Source organism: Macrobrachium rosenbergii, chromosome 52 (genome assembly GCF_040412425.1).
Source record: "Macrobrachium rosenbergii isolate ZJJX-2024 chromosome 52, ASM4041242v1, whole genome shotgun sequence".
In the NCBI taxonomy this organism is placed as follows: Eukaryota; Metazoa; Arthropoda; class Malacostraca; order Decapoda; family Palaemonidae; genus Macrobrachium; species Macrobrachium rosenbergii.
In genome coordinates, this window is record NC_089792.1 from 20,760,742 (window position 1) to 20,774,788 (window position 14,047).

The window sequence follows — 14,047 nt, forward strand, 5'->3', positions numbered from 1 at the left end:
ATGCTGTCATTTCTGTGGTTTCTTTCATCACCTATCCGTAAATAAATAGAATATCCATGGCTACTCAGCTCACCATTTTCTCAGACCCACTTTTACACCAAATCAGTTATCTCGCATCTGCATTTTATGGCGCAAACCTTACTCCCCTTACAGAAACTTTTAATTGCTCTCTGTAATTTATCTTCTGTACTATACGTCTTCAGAACCTTTCCCATTGCATTTATGTCTTCAGCTATTAGAGACTGCATTCTGTTACTTTCTCAATCAAAATCCTACGATATGCCTTCCATAGTAAACTAAACAATGTTATTCCCCTATAATTACTGTAAATGCCTCTACCATCTTTACCTGTATACATTTAGAGCAATTATTCCTCTCCCCATTCCCTGAGAACTTTCCCTCCACTCTCTTTCCTTGGAAACTTTGGTGGTCATTCACTTAATTACCCCATCATCGTTTCCACAGCATTTCGTTTGTAATCCCATCAACTCCTGTTGTCTTTCCATTCTTCAACTTGTTCATTGGCCACCTTGCACTCTTAATGATAGCTTCCACAAGGATTATCGAACTTGTATCCTCCACTTTTCGACTCTTGCATTATTTAATTTTGCCTCTTTTATCTTCATATCCGACAACCCCTCAAAATACCCTATCAACCAAGACTGAATTTGTTTCAGACAGCAACGATATGTTTATCTTTTATTCTGAGAGCCACTGTTCTTGTTATTAACTTCTCTCAAGAACAATATTTTCCTTTTTTTTTTTCCTCTCACTTTCATGTTGGTTACCTTAACAATCTTTTTTGTGTGCATGCACATAATTTTCTCGTCTGTCATGTAATTGCACTGAAGAGAATCCTTTTCCCGCCCTACACTCATCGTATATATGTCTGAGGACTTCTTGATTTTATTCCTCTTACCGCCTGTTGTCCCTATGACCTCATCTCGGAGTTTTTCAAATTCTTCATCCAGTCTTTTCATTGCCAATTCATTTTTTTCCCTACTCCGTACAAAACTCATTTGTCTTAAATACTCGTATTTTACGGCCGCCTTTTCACCCCTTCCAGTTTTAATTTATATCTAATTTATATATATGCCTATATGTAATGGTAGCGCATATATATATATATATATATATATATATATATATATATATATATATATACACACACATATATATATATATATATATATATATATATATATGCATATTAGAGTAGATATAAATTAAAATTGGAAGGTCACTCCTTGCGCTACCATTAAATTGAGTTTTATGCAAAGTTAGAGTAGATAAAATGGATTAAAATTAAACTGAGAATGGTTTGAAAAACTGAGATGAGGTAAATATATTTATATATAAATATAGTTTTATATATATATAATATAAAATATAATTATATAATGAAATGGTGTGTGAAGGGTTTGTGTGTGTGTATCAGGATGATTTAGCTCCCAGATGTCAAATGTTATTTATATAAGATATATATATATATATATATATATATATATATATATATATATATATACATACATATATATATATATATATATATATATATATATATATATATATATATATATATATATATGTGTGTGTGTGTGTGTGTGTGTGCGTGTGTCTGTGTGTGTGTATGTATGTCATGTTTCTTTTCAAAAGAGTAGATAGTGAAAATTCAATTAATGAAAGAGATATCAGTTAGTCAATTTACAAGATGTAATAAATAATACTAATACACTGACATGATGGTTGGAGTTAGAGTAAGGGGTAGTACCGTTTGTGGGAAGGAGGTAGGAGGGAGAGTTTATGGCACAGAGAGGGGAAACGCCATGGGAAGAAAGAGGGTAGGGTTGGGGGTTGTGGACGTTGGAGAGAGAGAGAGTGAGTGAGTGAGTGAGAGAGAGAGAGAGAGTGATAGAGGGGGGGTAGGGCTCACAGTCAACTGGTTAGTACACTCGGTGACGTGGTGGTGGAAACATCCCCTCTCTCTCGGCTCTCCCAGACACACACAACACCTCCGTCCCCGCTCTCACACTTTTGGAAAACTTTCCCCTTCATCGAGAAAATTTTAGTTTAAGACACGGCTTTCCACATCACTTCTTTGTCGTTTTCAAGGCTCATTTTCACTCTTGAATAGCCTTCTGTCCATTGGACGGGGAAGGATATTTTACTGGTGTATTTTTTCCAGTCAACTTCAAAGAAGGAAGTCAACTCCACAAGGAACCACAGAGACCTCAATGAGAGTTTGTCACTTCGCTAAGAGGGGAATTTATTTCTTAGGTCTTAGTCGTTTTCCCCTTTTAGTTTGCGTGTTCGTCTTCACCGCAGAAAATTCACAATGGAAAGCAGGAAGTGTGTTTCCCCATCCGACGTCGTGAATACGAACTTTTTCTATACTTTCTCCATCCCCTGAAAACTTTTTATTTTTTTTTAGTGTTAATAGCACGTGTCAGAAATCGTCTCTCGGTTTAGTTACACTTTTGCCCCTAAAGAAAAAAGTGAGGAGAAAACAGGCAAGCGAACACCGCCCTCCTTTTGTATTCACCGCCAGTTTGATGTCCTTCGTCGAGAAAAAAGTTCTCGAGTTTGGAAAACACCAGACCTTCTGCGTTCTATGAAATTCAAGAGGTTATACTCTACGAAAAAAGTCTTCAGATCGCTGTTATTCCCTGTAGCAGAGAGAAAAGGCCGCGTATTTCCGTGTAATCCGGAGGCCGTGTTTTGATTGATACAAATCTGTCAAGTGGCGTTAATTGAAGTTCAGGAGACTACCAGGGTGGAAAGTTAAGCAAATGTTCAGTTTAGCAAAACAGTGAAAGAAAAGGAAAAGAAATTCTGACTTAGTCTAGTCGTATGTGGCGTTTAAGGAGGCTGGGAAAAATTCAAATAGTTGTCCAGTTAAAAAATTAAGTACCATTTTGTTTTTTCCCTTATTTTGTCAAGTGCGGAATTTGTTTTAGACAGAGAACCGCTCCTAGAACCCAGTGTTTCTTTTTTTTTTTTTTTTTTTTTTTTTGCTATGGAAAATACGTCGATCCGTGTGAAAAGAACAACCGACCAGATAATATTTTAAAAGAAACTATGGACTGTAGTTATTTGCGTCCGCACGATATGCTGCTAATTGTCATGCGGAATTTGAGCTGGTTGGAAATGCTCGAAGCCACGAAGTAAATGAGCAAATGATTATATATCAGTCAACAGATCAATAGCGGAACAGCCCAGAAAAAAAAACTGCAATTCAGTCGGAGAATTCAAATACACTCATGTAAATAGATCTTTATTAGATATCTATATTTTTCTTAACGAGGAAAACTCTCCGTGTCGCTCTGAGTTGATGTGACCCAATCAAAAATGTCAAGATACCTGGGAATAACCTTAATAATCAAAATCTCTGTCTACACCGCTGATTCAGGTAAGCGCCCCCTTTCGTAGTTTTGCCTTTCGGTTCTGTTTGAAGTATTTTGTTAAGGTTTAGCATCTCGGGCCCATCACAGTCAAGCTCTTGGCGATCCATTGTTTCTGTAAGTTTTCTACCCGCTCTAAATTTTATCGAAATAAGGAATCCTATATAAGAATTAGACAGGAGCTAGTTAAAATTTGTGTATATAATATGTGTGTGTGTTTGTGTGTGTATATCCGCACGCATATATATATATATGTGTGTGTGTGTGTCTGTGTGTGTGTGTACTGATGTCCGTTAACTTGAGTAAAAGTACTGGGTTTCCGTTAACTCTCAAAGTTATGGCGTACAGACTTTCTTTAATACCTCAATGACCTCAGAAAATTTCTCAAAACACAGTGTCCTCCGTTACGAAAAAAATATAATATACTATTTCATGTGTAGTGACTCCTCTAATTTTCCTCATTCACAGAACACACCCAGGTGGTACTGGGTTTTTGCTTTAAGGGAAAATTAGTGGATATTTGGAGGCAGGATATGAAGAATTATCAGTTCTTCTTCGACGACCTGAGAGGAGGTTTGAATGCGCATATTTAGTTACACACACACACATACACACATACATATATATATATATATATATATATATATATATATATATATATATATATATATATATATATATATATATATATATATATATATATATATATATATATATATATATATAAATATATATATATATATATATATATATATATATAATACAAATATATATATATATATATATATATATATATATATATATATATATATATATATATATATATATTATAATCACTTATTTATGTACCAATCGATTGGTGGAAGTAGTCCGCTTGCGAACCACGGACCTTTCAAATGGGAGTTCATTTAGCAAACACTTAGCCACATCAGATATTATGGTGATTTTTTTCGAACGGTCTGGGGACAGTTTTTATATCAATGTTTCCTTTTAAGGTCGTAATCAAGTATCGCTGGAAATATGTTGTAGTCCATGTGAGATGTATATGATATTTTAATTTGGAATGATAAATAAAAATGCGATAAAATCATGTAAGGCTGGTCTAGAAGTGCAATTCAGTGTTTTGTTCAGTGGACTCATTTTTCATTCAGGAAGCTACAAAGAGTGAGGTTCGTCATTTTTTATGAAAAATTATGGTAATATCTGAGTTGCGAGTTGAAAGAAAGTCAGTAGTTATTTATTGCCCCATGTTTGTGAAGTCTTAACAGTTAACCGAAAAGTGGAACTTAAAAGATTTTTTCTCCAAAGAAAAATGAAACCCAATTTTTTCTCGAGGTTTCGATTAAAAAAAAAAGAAAAAAAAAGAAAGCAGGTTTACAATCACAGAAGAGACAGTCCATTAGCGCATGTCTTCAAGTTTTTGGATTCATTTGTTTCTTGGTTTTCATTTTATTTATTGAATGATTGATTGATTTTTTTTTTTTTTTTTGGTAGGGAGCTACAACAATTTAACTACTCTTTTGTCTAAGGTCTTAAACGCATGCAAACAAAACGCGCAGACAAAATGACAAAAAATAAGTGGTAGTCCGATAGGTCAGAGACCTCCAGTCATAAAATGTTAAATTCATCGATTAATTAGATAACTGGAGCACATTATTAGTGGCCAGTAGGTTTCGTTGGAAACACATCGTAGAGTATGTTTACAGACCAATGTTTATAGATACCGTAACTTTTTCTGTAAAATGATGTGTAATAATGTGCAGAGTAATCTCTTCAGTCCAAACTTCAAATAACTGTCCCATTCGTTTGGAAAATGTTAGATTCGTTGAAAACTTCCAACTATCGTTCATTCATAGCCATTAAACTCAAATTTGATCACGTTCACTTTAACTTCATGAAAATCTCTCGTGAGGAAAGAGGCTATACGTCCGCAGCACTTATTTAGATGAGGACTTAGTTTAAACATTCACGACCACACGCGCACACAAAGCAGGTTATCCACGGTTCAGCCAGTAGCCTAAATTATGAGTGTGGCAGTGGCCGTTTTGATATTTTTCTCTGAAGTCTTTCTGCCTCATCAGCGCCTACTCCCTTGTAGGGGGAAATGCAGTTAACAGAAACACAAACACAAATATATATATAATATATATATATATATATATATATATATATATATATATATATATATATATATATATATATTATCATGTATTTAATCATGTATTTTCATATACGCATTTTGTGTGCGAGTGGGGGGCCTGTTTGTTAATAATGAGTACTTGGAATTGTGGAATTGTAGGTATCCGCTCAGCAGCATAAACCATTTCAGCCAAGCAGCAATTGCCCCTCTAGAACCTCCTGAAACAGGCAGGGCTCAGATGATCCACCATGGAGGGATGGAGCTCTTGTTGGAAACAGAGGTGTTAGCTCTTCCGCTTGGGGAATTCAAATCCCTCTGTAATTATTGCTGTGTACCTAATTTACGAGGACCTTTTAATTGAAGTATCAACCGGCGTATGTTTGTATCTTTCTCGCAAAAAAACACATTTAAATGGCTCATTTACCGGGGTCTTTGAATCTCTTGGTGTTAATCTCTCTCTCTGATGTTCATTTGTGCAAACCTTTTTTGTGTCATGTCCGTGGGTATTCTTCATATCTTTTTGAAAGTACTGTGCTGAATTACAGGTGTTGCATTGTAACTGTTTCTAGTATACTTTGTTACTGACTAATTGTGTAGGTTTCTCTCTCTCTCTCTCTCTCTCTCTCTCTCTCTCTCTCTCTCTCTCTCTCTCTCTCTCTTTGTTCATTTGTGCAAACCTTTTTGTGTCATGTCCGTGGGTATTCTTCATATCTTTTTAAAGTACTATGCTGAATTACAGGTGTTGCAGGTAACTGTTTCTAGATATGTTTGTTGTAATTGAGTCTTCTCTCTCTCTTCTCTTTTCCTCCTCTCTCTGGTAGTTTTAATATTTTGGTTTAGATATAGGTTATGCCATAACAGTTGTTTATTCCTTGTTTATTCATTCAAAGTTTTAACTCTTTTTCATTTGAAATACTGAAGTGATTTGTTAATTGATTTTGTTTCAGGCTGAAGGTCCACTCTGTTAGCCAAACCTGTTTTTAGGTTTGAAATGTTTTGAGGTTTTCCTGTCTTTTATTTGAGAGGCAATTTTCCTTGTAGGAAAGTTTCTCTTTTTTTTTCCGTTGCATGCAAATACTGGAGGTACGATTACGATTTTGTTTCAGGCTGAAGGTCCACCTTTTGCCAAACCTGTTTTTAGAGTTGAAATGTTTTTGATATTTTTCAGTAAACTCCATAAGTTTGAGAGGCAATTTTCCTTGTAGGAAAGTAAACATATTTATATATTTTCCTATATAAACTGTTATTTCCCTTTAGTTCCAATATATACAGTATATATATATATATATATATATATATATATATATATATATATATATATATATATATATATATATATATATATACATATAGCATACATACACATTTATATACACTATTAGATGCACATTTTCCGTGCATACAAGATTAAGTAAAATCCACGAAGCACGAAAGTGAAATTTATTTAGCTTTCAAATTTTGAATAGAGATGCAAAAGTTTTATAGAAAAATTGAAAAACAAGAAAATTGCCTTTAGAGGCTTAAAACTACAAAACATATATACAATTTTTTTTCAACATTAGAAAGGTGCATCGGAAAAGAGGAAAAGCATGTTCTGTCCGATGTAAAAAAAAAAATGGAAGCAGAAAGTTCATTATGGAAAGATTTTTTTTTAGTTTACGATTTCCTTTATATAAAAACCCCAGTTGTACCCTGTTGTATAATTGGACATTTCCAGTCACTGTAATTGCAGATTTAAATGGCGACCTTATATCCCTTAAGTAAAATTATCTCATAGTTAGCTCTTCTGCCTTTTGTTACCTATATCGCGTTTGAAAATAAAAAATTAAGAGAGAGAGAGAGAGAGAGAGATCTTACCTATATCGCGTTTGAAAATAAAAAATTAAGAGAGAGAGAGAGACAGATCTTTGCAGATAGATCAAGAGTGTGTGTGCTGCTTTCTATCCTTTATATTTTTTATAGATAGTGATTTACAAACCGAGTAAGTATAGTAGAAGAGTAGAAGATCACCTCTCTCTCTCTCTCTCTCTCTCTCTCTCTCTCTCTCTCTCTCTCTCTCTCTCTCTCTCTCTCTCTCTCTGTTATGTTACCAGTCAGGTAGTCTTGAAACTGGTTTGTCATTGAAAAGTTTAGCTTGGCCGTTGTGCCACTTTAAATTTTCACAGTTGCAGAGTTCAGTTAGTCAGCATTCAGATGCATGAATGATTGAACGAGTGAGACTGATGATCGCTTTCATTCGATAATCTTATCGTATGTGAAGGTGGGTTCGTTTAAAGTCGCCGATGGCGAATTCTTTTGTTTGGAGGCGAGGGGATTCTGTGGGGGGGAAAAACGAAGGGTAAGAGAAGGGCGACTTCATGTTTGAAAAATGAACTTGCGCTGCTGTTCCAAGATGTTGTATTTTTTGTGAATTTTTTTTCTGGTAAAGCGCGTTCTTTTGACAGAAAATATTCAAATCCCAGAGATGGGGTCGACCATTTGGTTTGAAGAGAAAATTTGCTCAGGCGAAGAAAAATAACTTTGCAAAATTGAAGGCTATATCTTTATAACAGTAAAAGCTGAAAATTACTATGGACAACAGGCATATCTGTTATTAGAATGGACGAGTTATTTTGACTTAAGATTAGCTGTTTTTTGTATATTGTTTAAAGGTGAGAGTGTTCTTTTAGTTAAAGATGAGATGAGCATGTTCTCTTGATTAAAGTTGAGCGAGCTGTTTTGATTAAAGATGCGCGTGATCTGTTAAGTTGGAAACAACGAGTTCCCTTGTTAAAGAATAGTCTGTTTATTCTTTTTCTGTCGAAGATGGTTTGGTTCTTTCTGTGACGGTGAGTGAGTGGCCGATCGTAGACTTACGAGTCCACATTAATATATTTTGGTGAAATATATAGTTGATTCACTTACAGCTCCCGGGAATAGAATTCAGCGGGTTTTTTTTCTTTCTTTCTTTCTTTATAGTAAGTCGTTTTGGCTAACGTGAAGCAATTTCCTTAGGCCAATATGCTGTGCAGGTGTTGCTTTTGCGGAAGAGAGGCGGCTTAGGTTTCCTGACTTGAAGTAGCCCGTTTATTTTATTTTCGTTACGTAAAGGAGCAGCGTCTTTTCACCGCTGTGGTTGTTTACTTTTTTCTGTTTAACTTCGAGGTAAAAATATGAAAGCAACATTATTAGAAATTAACTTTAGTACAGGACTTCTGGTGGAGATTGAGTTGCAGCGTACCCTTGAAAAATCGTCACATGGTTTGTAAAAATTTTTTATTTCAGGCCCCATTCGTTATCATCCGTTACATCACAAACGTGTATACAAGCATTTACTATACTTTAGGCATTTTCCTGTTAACTGATTTGAAAATAAAGACATATGTATGTATGCAGGTATGTATGTAGGTATGTATGTGTGTATCTTTATATCTGTGAATGTCTTTGTATAATGTATGTATGTATGTATGTTGTTTAGGATGTATAATGTATGTATGTATGTATGTTGTTTAGGATGTGTAATGTATGTATGTATGTATGTTGTTTAGGAATCGAATCCATGGACCCGATTATATTCTTATTTTTTTTTAAGCAACCAGTAACAGTGTTGTTGATAGCGTTTGAGATAGCCTAAACCTGTCTTCAGTGGTGTTCACAGGGTAATGCTCTTGTATCTTTGTTATTTTTACTCTTCATTAGTGACGAAATTGTTACAGTGAAAAATAATGTAGTATAAAATGCAGACAGTCCTACTCATGTTCCATTTCCTATATCTTAGAAATGAGAAGTAGTATACACACTTTGACATGTATTTTTTTAAAATCTATATATAATCCAACCTAATTCTGACTGCACTCCCAAAATTTAGCTTATTAACTTGGAATTTACAAAACTTATTATAAAGTTAGAATTCTGAAATCATCAGCATGAGAAGGATGCGAAATCCAGGCAATATTTACTGTAAGGAATTAGTATAGCAGTCGACTTCCTATGGTGTTCGGATATGTATTAAATTTTCGGCCAATATTTAACTCTGTTTTGGCATACGGATACGGGTACAGAAAGTGAAGCAGTTACCTACGTCATTTAAATGCTAACAACCACAATAATAATAATAATAATAATAATAATAATAATAATAATAATAATAATAATAATAATAATAATAATAATAGAAGAAGAAAAACCCACAAGATTCTTGCGTATAACTTGTTTAATAAATAATTGATATATTAAAATTTTTTTCCATCTTCAGAAGTTAATAATAATAATAATAATAACAATTTAAAAGCGCAACCTTTATGAGCATTTATCAAAAACAGAAGCTGTTTAATGCCATGTGAACTAAATGTAAGTTAAATTGACTGTATAGCTCGCACTATATTCTGTATTCTTTTTTCATACCTTGAACTCTACCATTTCCGTTGTTTGGATGTGCGTGTTTAGGTCTCCTTTTTTCGTGGAACTGAAACCTGGCCTATTTTAGGCCTATAATCTTGCTTTATAAGCAGCTTATAAAAGTTGGAAAATGGTTTTCAATATAAATGTGGCCATAAGTTGCACTTCTATGGTTACGAAGGCTTAGGATAAGGCCTGTAAAAGATTATAAAGCCAAGTGTTTGAGTCTCATGAAAAGATGCGCTTTGTAAAAAATAAAAAGTTAAGTCTCTTAGTGATTTGACCAGAAAAAAACAAACTTTCAGTTATCACTTTACAGAGAAAACGAGTTATTGTTCACATTTACAGTGTGCAAATTGTTGTTGAGATTTCGAAATTTTATTTTTGTGTATAAAAAGTCTGAAGTTTACTTGTATGAGTTTGGATTCTACTTTTTTGTTGATAACAAATAATGGGGCGATTGCCTTAAAAACTTATCGATCGCGTGATTTAATCATGACCCTTGTCACGCAGGTATTCAGTTTTATTTTAGAGCTGGGGGAGGATTGAAAAGGCAGTACTCCCCTCTCTCGACGTCCATCACTGCCATATTATGGATTTTAGACATTTCTTAAATCAAGATCTTGGGAAGGAGGAGAGGGAGCGGACCTCGGTGAAGATTATGATGCGGTGATTGAATTGTTTTGTTAGAAGGAAATGGTGACTGAAAAAGGAAGAGTGGAAATGAGAGAGAGAGAAAAAAAATGAGAGAGATAGAGGGAGGCAGTGTTGTAGAAAAGGTAGATATAAGTAGGCTTAGGAACGGTGACGTGTACACTACTGTGTGTTTGTATGTTTTGATAATATTTCTGTTTACTGTGTTCATACACAAGATTTGAATGCATGTACTTGTAGGATTGTGGGAAAAAACATCGAAACAATCAATGTGCTGTAGAGATTACGAAATCTAAAATAATTTCTGTGTAGATATTTTCACCGATTTTTAACAGCCTATATTATACTGTATGAGTGGACCTACTGCATTTCTCCATCTGAAAAACCGTTACTTTTGGTGGGAGAAAACCCGGAAGAGTCTGTTATAGAACCATTATGATAATGGGATAATTTGTGGATCTCTCTGAGGATCATTGAAATGCAGACGAAATCTGGTCTACCGAAGATTGGCTCAGCTTTCAGTAAGGGATGGTATAGCATATAAGAGCAGTATAAAGAAATGACTGCGCTTTTCACCTAACAGTCCCCCCCCGCCCCCCACGGGGATAATTTATTAAGTGCACAAGCAACATCATCTCTAAAGACTTTCAAAGAAACTGAAAGGCAGTACCTTCAACGCTGACTCCTCCAGATGAGAAAAACGTGTATGAATACACACACACACACACACACACACACACACATATATATATATATATATATATATATATATATATATATATATATATATATATATATATGTGTGTGTGTGTGTGTGTGTGTGTGTGTGTGTGTGTGTGTGTGTGTCTGTATAGATAAACAGGAAGAGCTAACATGAAGTAAAAGCATTACTGTCACCATAATACAATACAGATAAAGACTGCTGACCTGGCAAACAAGAGCAAGGTATGTCTGCACTTAAAGAATAGTACTGGATGTGAAGTGACAGTGAAATTAATATAGCTAAATAGTTTTATCGTTGTCAACTAACTAAATCTATTACTTGTTTATGAAATTTGTTCTTGACGAGATATGCAATTTTACCTCCTGATGATGTAAATGTACACAAAGTAACAGATTTATAATCATTTAATTGGAAACCTGATGTATGTCCATTCATCTTTACTCCAAGCATCTTATGACAGTAAATCTATTTGCATTTTTTACTGTTTTAAGAACTTTAGATTTTTTTTTACATAACTTTTAAAGAAAGCAAATTTTCGTGATATAATAATTTACCCAAAATTTTTAAATAAATCAAGAAAACCTTTCATGCCTATGGCAATGTACTTAATGAAAATTTTATCTCCTTGCCGAATTTCAAAAATTTCAGTAAAAAGCTTGGTTTTTAAGAATTTAACTTCTGTACGATCAATTTTATAAGGATCTATATATATGAGAATGGAATCATTACAAAATTTCCATGTCAAGATTATAATAAAAATTATATAAGTCAAAGTGATAAACGTGCGGACCTAGAATAAATCACCATGGATATTTCAAACGCCGTATTTTAGTTTAAGAACAGTAATTATAAATCTGTTGTCTACAACAATTCGAAATATTTTTTTTTTAGGATATGACAGACTCCAATTTAACAAAAACATAAACGAGATTATTTTTGTTAGGAAAGGTTCAGATAAACTGGATAATTGGCTTGTGAAATATATTATCAAACAGTTCATAGTTATGCAACTGACTTTCAACTTTATTTTTTAGAACCACACAACATATGCAGCAATATTTAACCGTGGGCTGTTTGCTTGTTTGGTTTGTGCTGTTTGGATGTTTGTTTTTGCTTATATTTGTTTTGAAATTAACTTTTTGAAGACGTCTCTAGTTCTGATTATTTCATTGCGTCTTGCTAACTTTTGCAGTAGGCTGAATAATCTGAACAGCCTTCCAGAGGATGACGCGCAATTGGAACTTCAGAAGTTCAAGCGAAGATGCAATGCATTACTATCCTAATTACTGTTCTCCTTGCATTTTGACATATTTTTTATCTATTTATTCATTTATTAATTTCTTTTTTTCTTTTTGATAAGTGATTCTCTTCTTTATGCATTTCCCTTTGCCTCTTCTTCTTCCTAATGAACACCATATTCTTTGAAGCTTGAATTTCAAGTTAATGGTCCGTGGGCTTGTTTTGAATGATTATAATAATTGTATATGTATGTTTATGATTGATACATACATACATATTCATTAACATTATGAAGTTCGAGTGCTAAAGTTAATAAATGTAGAGAGCACTTAGTAAAAACAAAAATGTGAAATATTGACATTTTGTCAACGTGAAGTAATCAGAAAAATTGGAATAAACTTGGTCCTAATTATTGCGGAAAATACAGTGGCAAATCTCCTGCAGCCTTTCCGCTCTTGTGATTAGAGCGATAATTATTTTTCCAGGAAAAAGAGGTTGTACGTCATCTGGTCCCCAATAAAATTCATATTACAACTGTAATATAACATGTTTATGATTTATTTGATAATGGGAGTTAATGAAGATTATCCGTTGCTGTTAGCAATTCATACAAATACTGATGTTTTTCGTGAAGGTTTTGCCCATTAAAAATAAAAATTCGGTTTTTTTTATCATGTATTTATTTTTACAAGGGCTGCGGTAGTCACGTTCATCATACTTAATAACCGTGTCAGTCGTAATTATTCTTAAAGACTTGAAGGACTTTCCAGGAGGCAGAAGGACTTTCCAGGAGGCAGCGAATTGTGTCACTGTCTCTTACAATTCAGTTCCCTCGAGGATGGAAAGTTGTTTCACTCACTTTTATAAAAAAGACTTGTGTAACTTTCTTGGCGTTTCTCGGCGAAAGTACTGGTTGCGGAGCCTTTCACTACTTGATAGTGGTTTTCCCAAGTTTGATTATCTCCCCGAAAGTTTCGAGTTTTCTCTTTCCCAGGTCCTTGAAATAACAGCGATACTTTCTTTACTACCATGCAAGTTCCTTAGACTTTTCTTCAACATTTCTTATAAATTTTCTTAGTTTTTGTCAGTTTATTATACGGTATTTAGATATATTTTGGCTAAATTTAGATGTTTGTCTATTTTATTTCTATAATTATTTAGCTAAATACATATACAGTGTTTGTTTCTATTATTAAGTTTTGGGAGAGTGGGTTCCGTTCTCATAATTATTTAGTTCTATATAAACATAAGAATAAGAGGAATTTATTTCTGTGATAGAAATTCTTGTATTGTTTCTGATTCCACAATAAGCTGTACCCGTGAAACTGGTTCTTAGATTAAATCTAATCCTTCGATTTTTTTAAGCTATAAACTTTTTTATACTATGAACTGATTTTTTTCAATTAATTAAATTTCTATTTTTCAGAAATAACTTGGATAACGTTTCTTCAATTGTTGAAATTAAAGGTATTCACTGGCCATAATTCCATCATGAAACCAGCCTTGACTAAT

General features: G+C 33.8%; 1 pseudogene; it reads left to right on the forward strand.

Moving 5' to 3' along the window:
• The first annotated feature begins 1,750 nt into the window (after nt 1-1,750).
• LOC136833740 (potassium voltage-gated channel subfamily KQT member 1-like) overlaps nt 1,751-14,047 on the forward strand; it is a 708,908-nt pseudogene continuing 696,611 nt past the window's right edge.